The sequence below is a fragment of the Meles meles genome, chromosome 13, assembly GCF_922984935.1.
Source record: "Meles meles chromosome 13, mMelMel3.1 paternal haplotype, whole genome shotgun sequence".
Taxonomy (NCBI): Eukaryota; Metazoa; Chordata; class Mammalia; order Carnivora; family Mustelidae; genus Meles; species Meles meles.
Genome location: NC_060078.1, coordinates 49819663 through 49833570, shown reverse-complemented (window position 1 = coordinate 49833570; position 13908 = coordinate 49819663). Strand labels below are relative to the sequence as shown.

Sequence of the window (13908 nt, the reverse complement as noted above, 5' to 3'; positions counted from 1 at the left end):
TTTAGTAGTGTACCTCAGCAATTAAATGTGCATATTGAAATGATTTCAGTTATGTGAAATAAAAAAATAAAAATAAAATATCTAAAAATACCATGTTGCTGTAAACACATTTGAAAAAATTCAATTAAAGGTATTAGATTCATCATTTTTAAAAATTTTGATTTCTTGGGGCACCTGGGTGGCTCAGTGGGTTAAAGCCTCTGCCTTTGGCTCAGGTCATGATCTCAGGATCCTGGGATCAAGTCCCACATCGGGCTCTCTGCTTTAGCGGGGAGCCTGCTTCCCCTCCCCCCTCTCTGCCTGCCTCTCTGCCTGCTTGTGCTCTCTGTCAAATAAATAAATAAAATCTTTAAAAAAAATTTTTTTAAAATTTCTTTTATCTTAATCTTTTAAAAAATATTTTATTTATTTTAGAGAGAGAGAGAGCACACATGAACAGGGGGAGGAGCAGAGGCAGAGGGAGAGGGAGAGAATCTTCATGCTGAGTGCAGAGCCTGATGCAGGGCTCCATCCCATGACCCTGACATCATAACCCAAATGGAAACCAAGAATCCAATGCTCAGCCAACTGAGCCACCCAGGAGCCCCTTTTCATCCTAATCTTTTTGGTTTTTCTTTTTTAAGTCTTATTTTTATTTAAGTAATCTCTATACCCAGTGTGGGGCTCAAACTCACAACCCCAAAATCAAGAATTACATTTTTTTTTTTTTAAAGAATCACATACTTTTATGACTGAGCCAGCCAGGTGCTCCTCTAAACTATTTTTCTTTGTTTATAATCCTTAAGGTAAGTTAAGATTTTACAACATTCAGTTTGTAAATTGAAACACGATACTGTAAGTTTATGGTCTTTGTGATTATATGAAATTGTGAAGCCTCAATTTAAAGCTTTCTTTTTAACGTTAGTTCATTTTACTTTATTTTTATCTTATTTATTATAAAGGTTTTATTTATTTATGAGAGAGAGATTGAGCACGAGCTGGATGGGGAGGCAGAGGGAGAGGAAGAAGCACGCTTCCCACCAAGCAGGGAGGAACCCCAAGCGGGGCTCTATCCCAGGACCCAGCGTCATGACCTGAGCCAGAGGCAAACACTTAACCCACTAAGCCATGCGGGTGCCCCCTGTTAGTTCATTTTAAGTGTGTTTTGCTAAATTGAAACATTTAACTAAAATTGCTATTACCAAGTTAAAATAAATTATTTTTCAGAAAGATTCACAGGACTCAGGATATAGTTATCCTTGTGGCTAAGATTTATTACATTATAAGGGCCCAAAGCAGACTCACCAGAGGGGAAAAGGCTCATGGGGTGATATTTAAAAGACACCAGACCTGAGCTTCCCAGACTCCCCTTACTGGAGTCACACAGGATGCACTGAATTCCCCCAGCAACAAGTCACAACAACTTTTGTGAAGTGCTGTCTACGAGGGAAGCTCACAGAGGCTAGGAATTCACGTTCTTCCTCAGGAGTCAGTCATGGAGGCACACATCGCTGGCGTTACCGTGCCAGTCGCTGAAATTCCAGATGCTCCGAAGGAAAGCGGGTGTCCAGCATACATTTTGTCAGTTTAAGTGCCGTGGGCCACTCTTAGCATTTAGGGAAAGTTTTATATGAGTATAGGCAACTGTTTACCAGGCCAGTTCTCAGATGCCAGCCAGGGACCAGCCTTGCAAGCAGGCCTTGATAAGGTTAGCAGGTTCAGGCCTGCTGGGTTAAGTTCTTTTTGGCATGAAATAGAAATGGTATAAACAAACCAATTGAACAACTGAAACTATCAGAATGGATTAAAAAAAGACTCATTGTGTATAAAAAAGTCTAGCTAGTTTTTTTTTTTAAGATTTTATTCATTTGGTTATCAGATTTAATTTGACGGAGTTCTCTTCATGTTAAATCATTAGTAAAATGTTGCATTGGGCTATCAAAAATCTTTAGTTCTGTTACAAGAGTGTATTATCTCCCTGCTCCTGTTCTAAAATCATGTTCAGAATCTTATGGTGTATTTTCTATATTCCAGTCACAAGAACCCTCTTTGGTTATTAATAAAATCCGGGGAGGTGCTTTAGCAGCTCAGGTGCTCCTGTGAGAGGTCTGCCTCCCGCAATGATTGTGATCTGTGGCCGTGATACTACTTTTTTCTTAAGGCTGCTGTACAGATTGCCACAAATGTGGTAGCTTTAAACAGAAATTCTCTCACAGGTCTAGAGGCCAGAAGGTGTTGGTAAAATTGGCTCTATCTGGCGTTTCTGAGAGGGGCTCTGTTCCAGTCCACTCTCCTAGCTTTTCACGGCTTCCAGCAGTCCTTGATGTTCCTCCGTTGGTGGCTGCCCTACCATTTCTGCTACATCTTCACATGGCTTTTTCTTCAGTGTTACCTCAGTACAGCTCCTTTTTTGTGTCTTATAAGGACACCCGTCATTGGATTTAGGGCCCATCCTAATCCAGGATGATCTCATCTTGAGATTCTTTAATTATACCTGCAAAGAACCTTATTCTAAATAAGGTCACCTTCACAGGTTCCAGGATTAGGATTTGGACAGAATCCTCTTGGGAGGCCGCAATTAAACTCACTACAGTACTAGTTTGTTTACTAAATGTAACAACTTGCTCGAGCCCCTGTTTTGGCCAGGAATGGTGCCAGGCCCTGGAAATATAAAGATGACTAAGAGTAATATCTTTTTTAACATCACAGAGCCTAATTCCAAAAAAAAGATATAAAACCCCTCACACACATAATGAAATCCAAGTATAATGGAGATAAATACAAATCTTGTGGAAACACGAATTGGGATACTCAAAAAGGAATTCCTTAAAAAGAATGTTTGCCTAAAACTGCCCTGTCTGATACGAAGTCACATGTGGCTGTTGAGCACTTGAAATGTGGCTATTGTGACTAAAGAACTGAATTTTTCCCGGTGCCTGGGAGGCTCAGTCGTTAAGTATCTGCCTTCCTCTCAGATCATGATCCCGAGGTCCTGGATCAAGGGCCCTCTTCAGGCTCCCTGCTCCTCGGGAGGCTGGCTTCTCCCTTTCCCACTTCCCCTGCTCAGTGTCTCTCTCTGTGAAATAAATAAAATCTTAAAAAACAAACAAACTGAATTTTTCCTTTTAATTTTTTACAGATTTATTTATTTATTTATTTTATTTTGAAGGAGAGAGTGAGCATGCTTAGGGGGAGGGGGCAGAGAGAGAGAATCTTTTAAGCAGACTCTGCCGAGCATGGAGCCCAAGGATATGGGGCTCGATCCCACCACGCATGAGATCATGACCTGAGCGGAAACCAAGAGTCGAGGGCTTAACCAACTGAGCCACTCAGGTATCCCTCCTTTTTTTTTTTTTTAAAGATTTTATTTATTTATTTGACAGAGAGAGACCACAAGCAGATAGAGAGGCAGGCAGAGAGAGAGAGAGAGAGGGAAGCAGGCTCGCTGCTGAGCAGAGAGCCCGATGTGGGATTCGATCCAAGACCGAGATCATGACCTGAGCCGAAGGCAGCGGCCCAACCCACTGAGCCACCCAGGTGCCCCCCTCCTTTTAATTTTAATGTAAGTTTGTATTAAATATAGATATTTGGGGGAAAAATACAGATATTTAATTTAGTTACTGGTATTACTGGAAAACTTTTTTTTCGCCTGTTTAAAGTTTAGCTTTATTTCATTTCCCGAAACAGTCTGTTCTTATAATGTTGAAGGTAAAATTACAGAGAAATTGCTGTATTATTTACAAATATAAAGAAATGCAAGAATTGGCTGCCATCTCGACTCTCCAGGAATTGCCTTTATTATTATTTAAAAAAAAATTTTTTTTCATCTCTGGAACTTTTTTTTTAAATTTCTTTTCAGCATAACAGTATTCGTTGTTTTTGCACCACACCCAGTGCTCCATGCAATACGTGCCCTCCCTATTACCCACCACCTGTTTCCCCCTACTGGAAAACTTTTAAGTGTGCCTGGAATGATTTGGTATATAAATACTTTTTCAGTAGTAAATTTTAGGGGCTTCTGTGTGGCTCGGTTGGTTGGGCATCTGCCTTCTGCTCAGGTTGTAATCCCAGGGTTCTGGGATTGAATCCCGGGTCAGTCTCCATGCTCAGCAGGGAGCCTGCTCTCCCTCACACTCTGCCTGCTTGTGCTCTCATTCTGTCAAATAAATAAAATCTTTTTTAAAAATAGTAAATTTTATGAAATCTAAATATAGATAAAATATTTCTTTTTTTTTTTTTTAATTTATTTATTTGACAGAGAGAGAGGCAGGGAGAGACAGAATACAAGCTGGGTAATGGGAGAGAGAAAAGCAGGCTTCCCGCTGAGGAGGCAGCCCGATGAGGGGTTCGATCCCAGGACCCTGGGATCATGACCTGAGCCAAAGGCAGAGGCTCAATGACTGAGCCACCTAGGCACCCCAGATAAAATATTTCTGATGAAAATTTAGCAATTGAATTGAGATGCTCTTAAGTGTGAAATATACAGCAGATATTGAAGACTTAGTACAAAAAAAAAAAAAAAGCTTCATTGTATTGTCTCCATTTCCTAATCTGGAAGTTGATTGACAACACCTTCACTGTGCTGATCATATTAGCAATCTATTTGGAAGAGCACTGTCAATTTCAAATTTTACATCGTTTTATTATTGGAGAGTTTACAATGCCTACTAATTAGTGGTAGGGTGAAAGAGGAGTGGAGTATTAGAACAGTGTTCCTGCATCTCAAGTAAAAACTGTACTGGTTTTCAGAGGAGAAGGACGGTAGCATGCTAAGAAGAAGGGACTTATAAAATCCAAATTGATGAAAGTATGTGAAATAAATATCAGAGGCATAAAACTCTTTGTAATAAAAAATGTAAAGTACCTTGATAATTTTTGTATTGATTACATGTGGAAATAATATTTTGAATATTTGAAAAAATAAAATGTTATTGAAGTTAATTTCACCTGTTTATTGTTTTAAATAAAATTTAAAATTACATATATGATTCTCATTATATTTCTTTTTTTAATATTTCTTTTTTTTAAATTAAAAAAACATTTGTAAATTTTAGACAAAAAGAGAGTGTGACCAGTGGGGAGGAGCAGAGGGGAAGGGAGAAGAAGGGGGAAAGAATCTCAATCAGACTCTAAGCTAAGGGCAGACCCCAATGCTCGACTCCATCCCACAGCCCTGATTGTGACCTGACTCTGAGAGCATGACTTGAGCCAAAATTGAGTCAGATGTGAAACCAAGAGTCAGATGCTCAACCAACTGAGCCACCTGAGCACCCCATCTCATTATATTTCTATTGAACTACAGCACTGCCAGGTCTAAAATGGTGAAAGGGAATGAGATTAGGGAAGAAAGAGTGTTTCACAGAAGAGAAAGGTATTCTGGGTCATAATTAGTTACTGAATGAATGTATGGATTTAGTTTTTGGGTTTTTTTTAAAAAAGATTTTATTTGCAGACAGAGATCACAAGTAGGCAGAGAGGCAGGCAGAGAGAGAGGAGGAAGCAGGCTCCCCGCAGAGCAGAGAGCCTGATGCCGGGCTCGATCCCAGGACCCTGGGGGGCTTGATCCCAGAACCCTGGGGGGCTCGATCCCAGGACCCTGGGATCATGACCGGAGCCGAAGGCGGAGGCTTTAACCCACTGAGCCACCCAGGCGCCCTTATGGATTTAGTTTTATCCCAATGCTCTATTCTTGCTAGATCCCCCTCCTTCACCTTTTAAAAAATAACCAGGAATGTGAAAGGGTAAGAAGGAAGAGCATTTGCACACAGTCTCAATGTTAATCTCCACATTTGGGCATGGGGAGCAGTCAGAACAGTCGTAGTCCACCTTTATCTCCAGAGGAATTTACTGAGTCTGGGACATTCTTAATGCATTCTGAGTGAAGTATCTGTGAAAAAAAAATCTTGCTAATATCTCTGGAAATTTTTGAAACCAGAGATCCCTGTCAGATTAAAAAATCTTTAAACATTATAGTCTCTCAATTTTTTTTTTGCCTTTTTTTAAAAAAAGATTTTATTTATTTATTTGACAGACAGATCACAAGTAGGCAGAGAGGCAGAAGCAGGCTCCCTGCCAAGCAGAGAGCCCGATGCGGGGCTCGATCCCAGGACCCTGAGATCACACCTGAGCCAAAGGCAGAGGCTTAACCCACTGAGTCACCCAGGCGCCCCCCCCCCCTTTTTTTTTTTTTTTTTTACCTTTTTTAAAAAGGGATTTTACTTTATTACTTTTTAAGTAGGCCTCACACCCAGTGTGGGGCTTGAACTCTGGACCATGAGATCGGGAGCCTCACACTCTACCAACTGAGCCAGCCAGGTGCTGATATACATAGCAAAATTTATCTTTTTTTTTTTTTTAAGATTTTATTTATTTGACAGAGAGAGAGAGAGCACAAGTAGGCAGAGTGGCAGGCAGAGGGAGAGGGAGAAGCAGGCTCTTCACCAATCAGGGAGCCCGATGCGGAGCTCCATCATAGGACCTGGGGATCATGACCTGAGCTGAAGGCAGCCTCTTGACTGAGCCACCCAGGTACTCTGCAAAATTTATCATCTTTTTTTTTTAATATTTTATTTATTTGACAGAGAGAAATCACAACTAGGCAGAGAGGCAGGCAGAGAGAGAGGAGGAAGCAGGCTCCCTGCGGAGCAGAGAGCCTGATGCAGGGCTCGATCCCAGGACCCTGAGATCATGACCTGAGCCGAAGGCAGAGGCTTTAACCCACTGAGCCACCCAGGCGCCCCAAAATTTATCATCTTAATCAATTCTTTAAAATATTTTTAGAGAGTGCGAGCAGGGAGAGAGAGAATCTCAAGCTGACTCCCCACTGAGGCAGGGCTCTATCAAAATCCTGAGATCAGGACCCAAGCTGGAATCAAGAGTTGAACGCTTACCCAATGGAGACCCCCAGGCACTCCTTAACCATTTTTTAAGCTACAAAGAGAAAACCAGAATACAAGGGAAGAGTTGAAAATTGAAAGAAAAAAATGCAGAAGAACATCCAGAAGAGAAATACGGGTGGGTGCGAAGAACTTCGCGCACACACACACACACACACACTCACACACACACACAGCCCTGTTTGCATTCTATGGAGGACATCACACTGTCCTTCCTTCTGGGAATTTGTCACTCTCATTAATCCTGCCCCCAGATTCACCTCTTTGTATAGTCCCCTCCCACATTGTGTGAGGGTTGCCTATGCCATCAATAGAATGCAGCAGAAGTGGCATGTCACTTCTGGGGCAAGGTTCTAAAGGACACTGTGTCTTCTGTCTCTTGCTCTCTCCCCACCCCCCTCAGACTGGTTGTCCTGAGGGAAGCCAGTTGCCATGTTGAGACGCTCCCAAGGCCAGGAAGTGAGGCGCCTGCCAATAGCCATGTGGTGTGTCATCCTGGAAGCAGATCCTTCAGCCCTGGCCAAGCCTTCAGGTGGCTGCAGCCTGGCTGAGAGCTGTGGTGCCACCTTGAGAGAGAGCCTGAGACAGAAGTATACAGATGAGCTCCTCCTGACTCTCAGAAGTGGTGTGAGATAAACATTTATTAATTTAAGCCACCAGATGACGGGTTATTTGTTATGTAACAAATAACTAATAACAAATAACTAGTAAAACAAATAACAAACGCCTGCAAATCTGTGGCTGTAGCAATTTCTCTCTCTCTTTTTTTTTTAAATACTCAAGTTTTTTTTTTTAAGATTTTATTTTATTTATTTGACAGAAAGAGAGATCACAAGTAGGCAGAGAGGCAGGCAGAGAGAGAGGAGGAGGCAGGCTCCCCGCAGAGCAGAGAGCCCGACGCGGGGCTCGATCATAGGACCCTGAGATCATGACCTGAGCGGCTTCATGATCATGAAGGCAGCGGCTTAATCCACCGAGCCACCCAGGCGTCCCTCTCTCTTTTTTTAAAGCTGTCCTTTTTTTTTTTTTTTTTTTTAAAGGATTATTTATTTGGTGTGGTGAGGGAGAGAGCACAAGTAGGGACAGTGGCAGGCAGAGGGAGCAGGCTCTCCACTGAGCAAGGAGCCTGATGCCGGACTTGATCCCGTGACGCTGGGACCATGACCGAAGGCAGATGTTTAACCGACTGAGCCACCCAGGCGTCCCTGTAGCAATTTCCTAAGAAGTAAATTGCAAAGGGACACTTGTCTCACTATTTTCGTATATGCACAAGCAGTTTGCTGGACATCCCCTGAAATTCTGGACATCAATATATCGAGTTGATAGAAGACTAACACAGTGACTTAGGGAAACAAAACAAAACAAAACAGAAAAACAGCATCACTTCCTTAGGACTTCATCCCTTTTGTCATTTCCGTCAGTTATGTCGAGTTCCCCTTCTGCAGGTTCCTTGGGCTGTAAATCTAGAGCCTCTTAAATTGGTGACAGTGTTGATACTCCCCTGGCCAGCTATTGCTTCTGGAGCTCTATGTTCGACTTGAGTTTCACTTCCAGCATTTGTAACTTTCGCTTTCTTTGTTGTAATTTTATCTTCATTGGCCGATTCCCCCTTAGTTATCTATTTTTTTAAAAATGCCATTTGAGTTTGTATAATAGTCTGACTCCGTATGTAACCTTGGATTGATGACAGCTTCGAGCTCTACCCCCTTTTTCCTCCCTCTGCTCTGTGTTACAGCAAGCAGATGAGAAAGCCCATGTGCTCCCCTCTGACTCTGGAGGGAAGTTCAGGTCACACAAGGCCCAGCTCCAGCCATCCCTTAATCACAATAAAACCCTTTCCAAGCTCTCACAAGCCATTTTTGGATTGAATGGGAACTATCCCTATTCACTCCAGAAAGCCCCATTATATGAGTAATAAACCTTTTCATACCCTCTTTGTACATATAGGGTGCCATCAGTTTTAACATCCAAACCAAACTTGGGATGGGGAATCCATTTCATTTCTTCAGGGTATCAAAGATAAACACAGCTGGACATTAGTTAAGGCAGTGAAAATAAATTCTATCCAGTAACTACTGACAGTAGGGGAAAGAGTTGAGCTCCATTCTAATTTTGCGGAGGTGATAGGATAGGATATTTTAAAAGGAGAATGTGGTGGGGAGCAAGGATAGACTCAAATAGAGTCAGAAAAGTGAAATATTAAAAAGTAAAAATGCAGGGCGTCTGGGTGGCTCAGCCAGTCAAGCATCCAACTCTTGGTTTTGGCTCAGGTCATGATTTCAAGGTCGTGAGATCAAGCCCCGCCTGGGACTCCACCTTGTGCCTGGAGCCTGCTTAAGATTCTCTCTCCCTCTGCTGCTCCCCCACTTGAGAGCCTGCTCTCTCTAAAAAAAATAAAAAGGACAAATGCAATTAGGTCAGCTGCATCTGTAATTATCGAAATTAGAATTCTTTCCTCCCACAGAGACTGAAAGACAGAGGCCCTAACCTTCCTGAGGAATACATTTCATTTCAAGGATCTGGCTTGCACGTCCTTGACAGAGATATGTCTGAGTTGTAGGAGATACCTATACATCTCAAAGGGACAGAGGAAGAATTCATAGTGAACACTTTAAGGGAAGTCAGCGGCCTATGCTCCCTGTTGGCTGGAACAAACAGTAAATTCTGGCGGAGTTGAGTTTTTCTGGGCTGACATTTTAAGGGTGTGTGTGTGTCTGTGTGTGTCTGTGTTTGTCTGACAGGCAAGGTGTTTGTGTAGGGGGAGGGCGGGCATGGGAGTGCTTGGGGTAATCATAAGGACACAGCCTTATGTTGGTAGAAGCCATGCTAGAATTTGTCTCTCAGCAGAGGTTTGGACAGAATCCTTATGCGCTCACAGTTCTGCAAGTCTCAGGAACTAAAACAGTTTACCAACGGGAGACAAAGAGCCCACACAACTACAACTGTTGCTGTCCCTGTGTGAATTGAGGAACAGATTTGCAGTGACTGGTGACCAACAGACTTTGAAAGAAGAGATGGGATTTGTCACTGATCATGATGTGTAGCCATTATTAGTGTAGTGATTTGTAGACCAAAGAGCTAGCAGCTGTTTGTACTTTATGTGATTACTGACAGTTAATATAAAGTGGTAACTGAAGTTTGAATCATGTTGTTGAGGTCCTGTTATTTTTTAACTAAACCGTGGTGACTGAAATTCATGCATATGTGAACCGTGCAGAGAAGACTGCCTGTTGAATACAGTGCTGTCACATTTTATGGGAATTTAAATTGTGCAAATTTAAAATAATGTGAATAAAGACTTGAAAAGTTGTATGTTATATGCAAAGTTTGGAATAATGCAATTCTCAATATTTTTAAAAAATTGTTGGGAGTCATAGAATTTTAAAATTCTCTTAAACAGTAACTTGCAGTCAGTATTTGTTATTACTATACATAATCCCCTTCACCTTAATCACACAAAATTTGACTATCATGTGTCAGTCTCTTAGAAGTACTGTTTGTGTGCTTTGAAACATTCCTTTTGTGAATGATCTGCAGACTTGTGCTGCCACTCTAATATTCAGTGTTGCTAAAATAAAAATCTTTTTTTTAAACCAACTAACCCAAATATTTACTCAGGAGTGGTATTCATACTTGTGCTGTAAAACATGCCTGAAAATTGATAACTTTGGAATGGAACTTTTATTTTTATTATTTTTAAAATATTTTATTTATTATTGTCAGAGAGAAAGCTTGAGCTAACACAAGCAGGGGAAGCAGCAGGCAGAGGGAGAACCAGGCTCTCGACTAAGCAAGGAGCCAGATGTGGGACTTGATCCCAGAAAATAGGAAGCAGAATTAAAACAAAATTTCTCTATCCTATTGGTAGATTTATGCTCTTTGAGAATGCACTTACTACACTTATCCCAGTGGGAAAATTAGTACTCCATTATCTAGAGAGTAAATCTTGCCCTGTTTTCACTTACATTTTCCTTACATCACTACTATGTACTATAATGTGTGGGTTTTATTGTTTTGGGGTTTGTTGAATCCTTGTTTTTATTTTACATATTTATTTACTTATTTTAAAGATTTTATTTATTTTTTGGACAGAGAGAGAGGCACACAAGCAGACGGAGCAGCAGGCAGAAGGAGAGAGAGAAGCAGACTCCCACTGAGCAGGGAGCTCACCGCGTGGGACTTGATCCCAGGACCTCAGGATCCCAGGACCCCAGGATCCCAGGATCATGACCTGAGCCAAAGGCAGCTGCTCAACTGACTGAGCCACTCGGGCCTCCCAGAATCCTGTTTTTTTTAAAAAAAACAACTTCAAAAAACTTAACAAAATCGTTGTAATAGACATTTTGGAACAATTGGGGAAATGTGAACATGGAGTTGATACTAGAAGGTTTTTATGGAATTACTGTTCAATTTTATAGGTGTGATAATGTTATTGTGATCACTTAGCAGTATGTCCTTAATCTTAGAAGATCAATGATGATATCTTCAGGGCTGAAGTGTCATCATAAATGACTATACATTTAGATAGATAAAATAAACCTGGCAAAATATCACAGCTGTTGACTCTGGATGAGGTGTTTATGTCTGCTCATTAAATTCTTTCAAATTTTCTATTTGAAATTATCAGTAAGAGCTGGGATATATAGTGACCGAGAAAATGTTTATATTCTTCACTGAAAACATGCTATAATAGTTATGCCCTTAAAATGCACTTGTATAATGTCAGAAGATTGTGCACAGTCATCCACGGGAGAACGGGCTGCGTGTAGCAGTCGTTTTCTTTTTAGTTTGTGTGTATTTTTATTCATCTATAATTTTTATGCGTTACAAGCAATTTTGAGAAGCTGACACTATCATATTTTATCATTACGACTACTGCCAACACCACCAGCTCTGTGGTAGGACAAGCTCAGCGGTCACAGGCTTGTTTTCTTTTTTAATGTTCTCACTGCCTGTATTTTCTCGAGTCTTCCGTCCGGGTCAGTCTGCGCAGCTGAAAGTCGGCCTCACGCCCCCTGGCGGTTCTTCCCGACGCAGCCCCGGCCCCACCGCCCTCTCCGGGGCGGGGTTCCTGCCGCGGGGGCTGACGGGAAACGCCCCTCCTGGTCCCCGGCTTGCGTTGCGCGGGAGCCCGGGGGCGAGCGTTTCGGCGCATGCGCCGCCCACGCATGGCCCTGCCCTGGGCGAGGCGGGTGCTGTAGCGCGGTTGGAGGGCCGCCCGTGTTGAGAACGAGCGGCGCCTGCGGGAGGCGGGTCCCGGGCCTCTGGTCCCAACCCACAAGAGCTTCCCCGGCGGGCGGAGCGCGGCGGCGCCTTTGTTCGCCTATCGGGGTCTGGGGTTCTCAGGCTTGACGGTGTAGGAGGCGCCTGTTCGGAGGCCGCCGCGCGCTCAGTGATAATTGCAAGGAATCTTCAACGTTCTGCTCTAACAGATTAGGAAACGGAGAGTCAAAACAGGCCTGCGAGCGCCTCAGACCGCGCAGCCGGAGGAGGCGGCGCTAGGAGGCACATCCACAGCTGTCGCCTCTCTAAAAAACGGTTGTGCATAAATCCGGCGTCGTAGCCCACCCAGCACTGAGCCCGGGGGCATCGTCGTCGAGTATAATGTGGAAGCTGCTTTGTCGTGGGACACTTGTATTTTTGGGATTCTTGGTGTCTCTGTGGGCTTCGTGGGTCACACTTCATAATGATTACGGGCCTGGTCAGAACTGCCCAGCCTGTGTGTCCTCAGTGGTCCTGGTTTGGGTTTTTTGAAGGCCCAGCCCAAGATTCCGGGGCACAGGGAGTTCCAAGATTTGAGACCCTTTAGTTGTAGGTTACAACTAAAATGGTTTTGGCCCTTTCTGTCCTGGTTCCTAAGAACAAAGCAACTCTCCTAAAGTAAAGCGGAATCCCACCTGGCAGATGGCCAGTCTGAATGGTGACCTCCCACCAGGGCTGCAACGCAGAGGAGGAGGAGGCTGAGTGAGAGCAGATGCTAGATTCGTGCGGCTAGTAGTAATAGGTGATCCTTGTGTTATGCAAGCCACTTTTCAAACTGTTGACAGCCTGAGGTCGCAGACAAGTTTTGGGAGAGGTGAGCTGGGGCTAGGGCCAAAGGGCAGGACTGCCAAGGACAAGTCACTTCATTTGAGGGTCTGGGAGAGAATGGCCAGGGGGAAAGAAAGAACGATGTACCACCAGGAAAATTCTCTCTCATATCTCCCTAACAGCCTTTGACTTCTTTCAAAGCCTCCGCTGTTTTCAGATCCTGAGGGGCTCTCATACCACATGCAGCACTGAGACATGTGGTTGCTTCCGCCTTTCTGACTTCACAGACTCAGAAAGTAGTGCCGGAAAGAACTTCCTGAATTACCTGTTTCTGATTACAATGAAAGATGAAAAACATGGAGGTAGAGAGGGTAAAGGTCTGGGTTATCCTGTTCATTTGTGGCCTAACCAATAGTCCAATTTTCAGGTACAGTTAAGTCAAAATGGGTTTCTGTCAAAAGACTGAGAAACTACCACCAAGGTAGTTAAGGACCAAAGGATGTTCTCTAACAGGAGGGCGTTTTTTTCCAGCTAGTGAGGTTGAGTTTGTTTTTTTTTTAAAGATTTTATTTTTTATTTGACAGACAGAGATCACAAGTAGACAGAGAGGCAGGCAGAGAGAGAGGGGGAAGCAGGCTCCCTGCTGAGCAGAGAGCCTGATGCGGGGCTCGATCCCAGGACCCTGAGAGACCCTGAGATCATGACCTGAGCTGAAGGCAGAGGCTCAACCCACGAGCCACCCAGGCGCCCCTGAGGTTGAGTTTTATAGGCGGGAGAATCCAGGAGGTACAAGGCAAGTCAGATCTCTTGTGATTATTCTTTCTTTCTTCTCCCCCAGCTCCACCTTTGTAGTTCCCTGCACGTTTCCTAGTTCCACAAAAAATGAATAGATCTCAGGTGAGTTGTTTATTGTTCTCCCTGTTTTGTTTATTGTGACTGTCTGAGGCTTTCAAGGGTCAATAGGTTAGAATGGAAATACAGAAATGATGAAAATCAGCTTCAG

General features: G+C 43.1%; 1 protein-coding gene across 4 annotated transcripts in view; it reads right to left on the bottom strand.

Annotated features, from left to right (window-relative positions):
- The window catches only part of ZNF239 (zinc finger protein 239), a 97564-nt gene that overhangs the window by 22921 nt on the left and 60735 nt on the right, over window positions 1-13908 (bottom strand). The gene's annotated exons all lie outside the window — the stretch shown is intronic.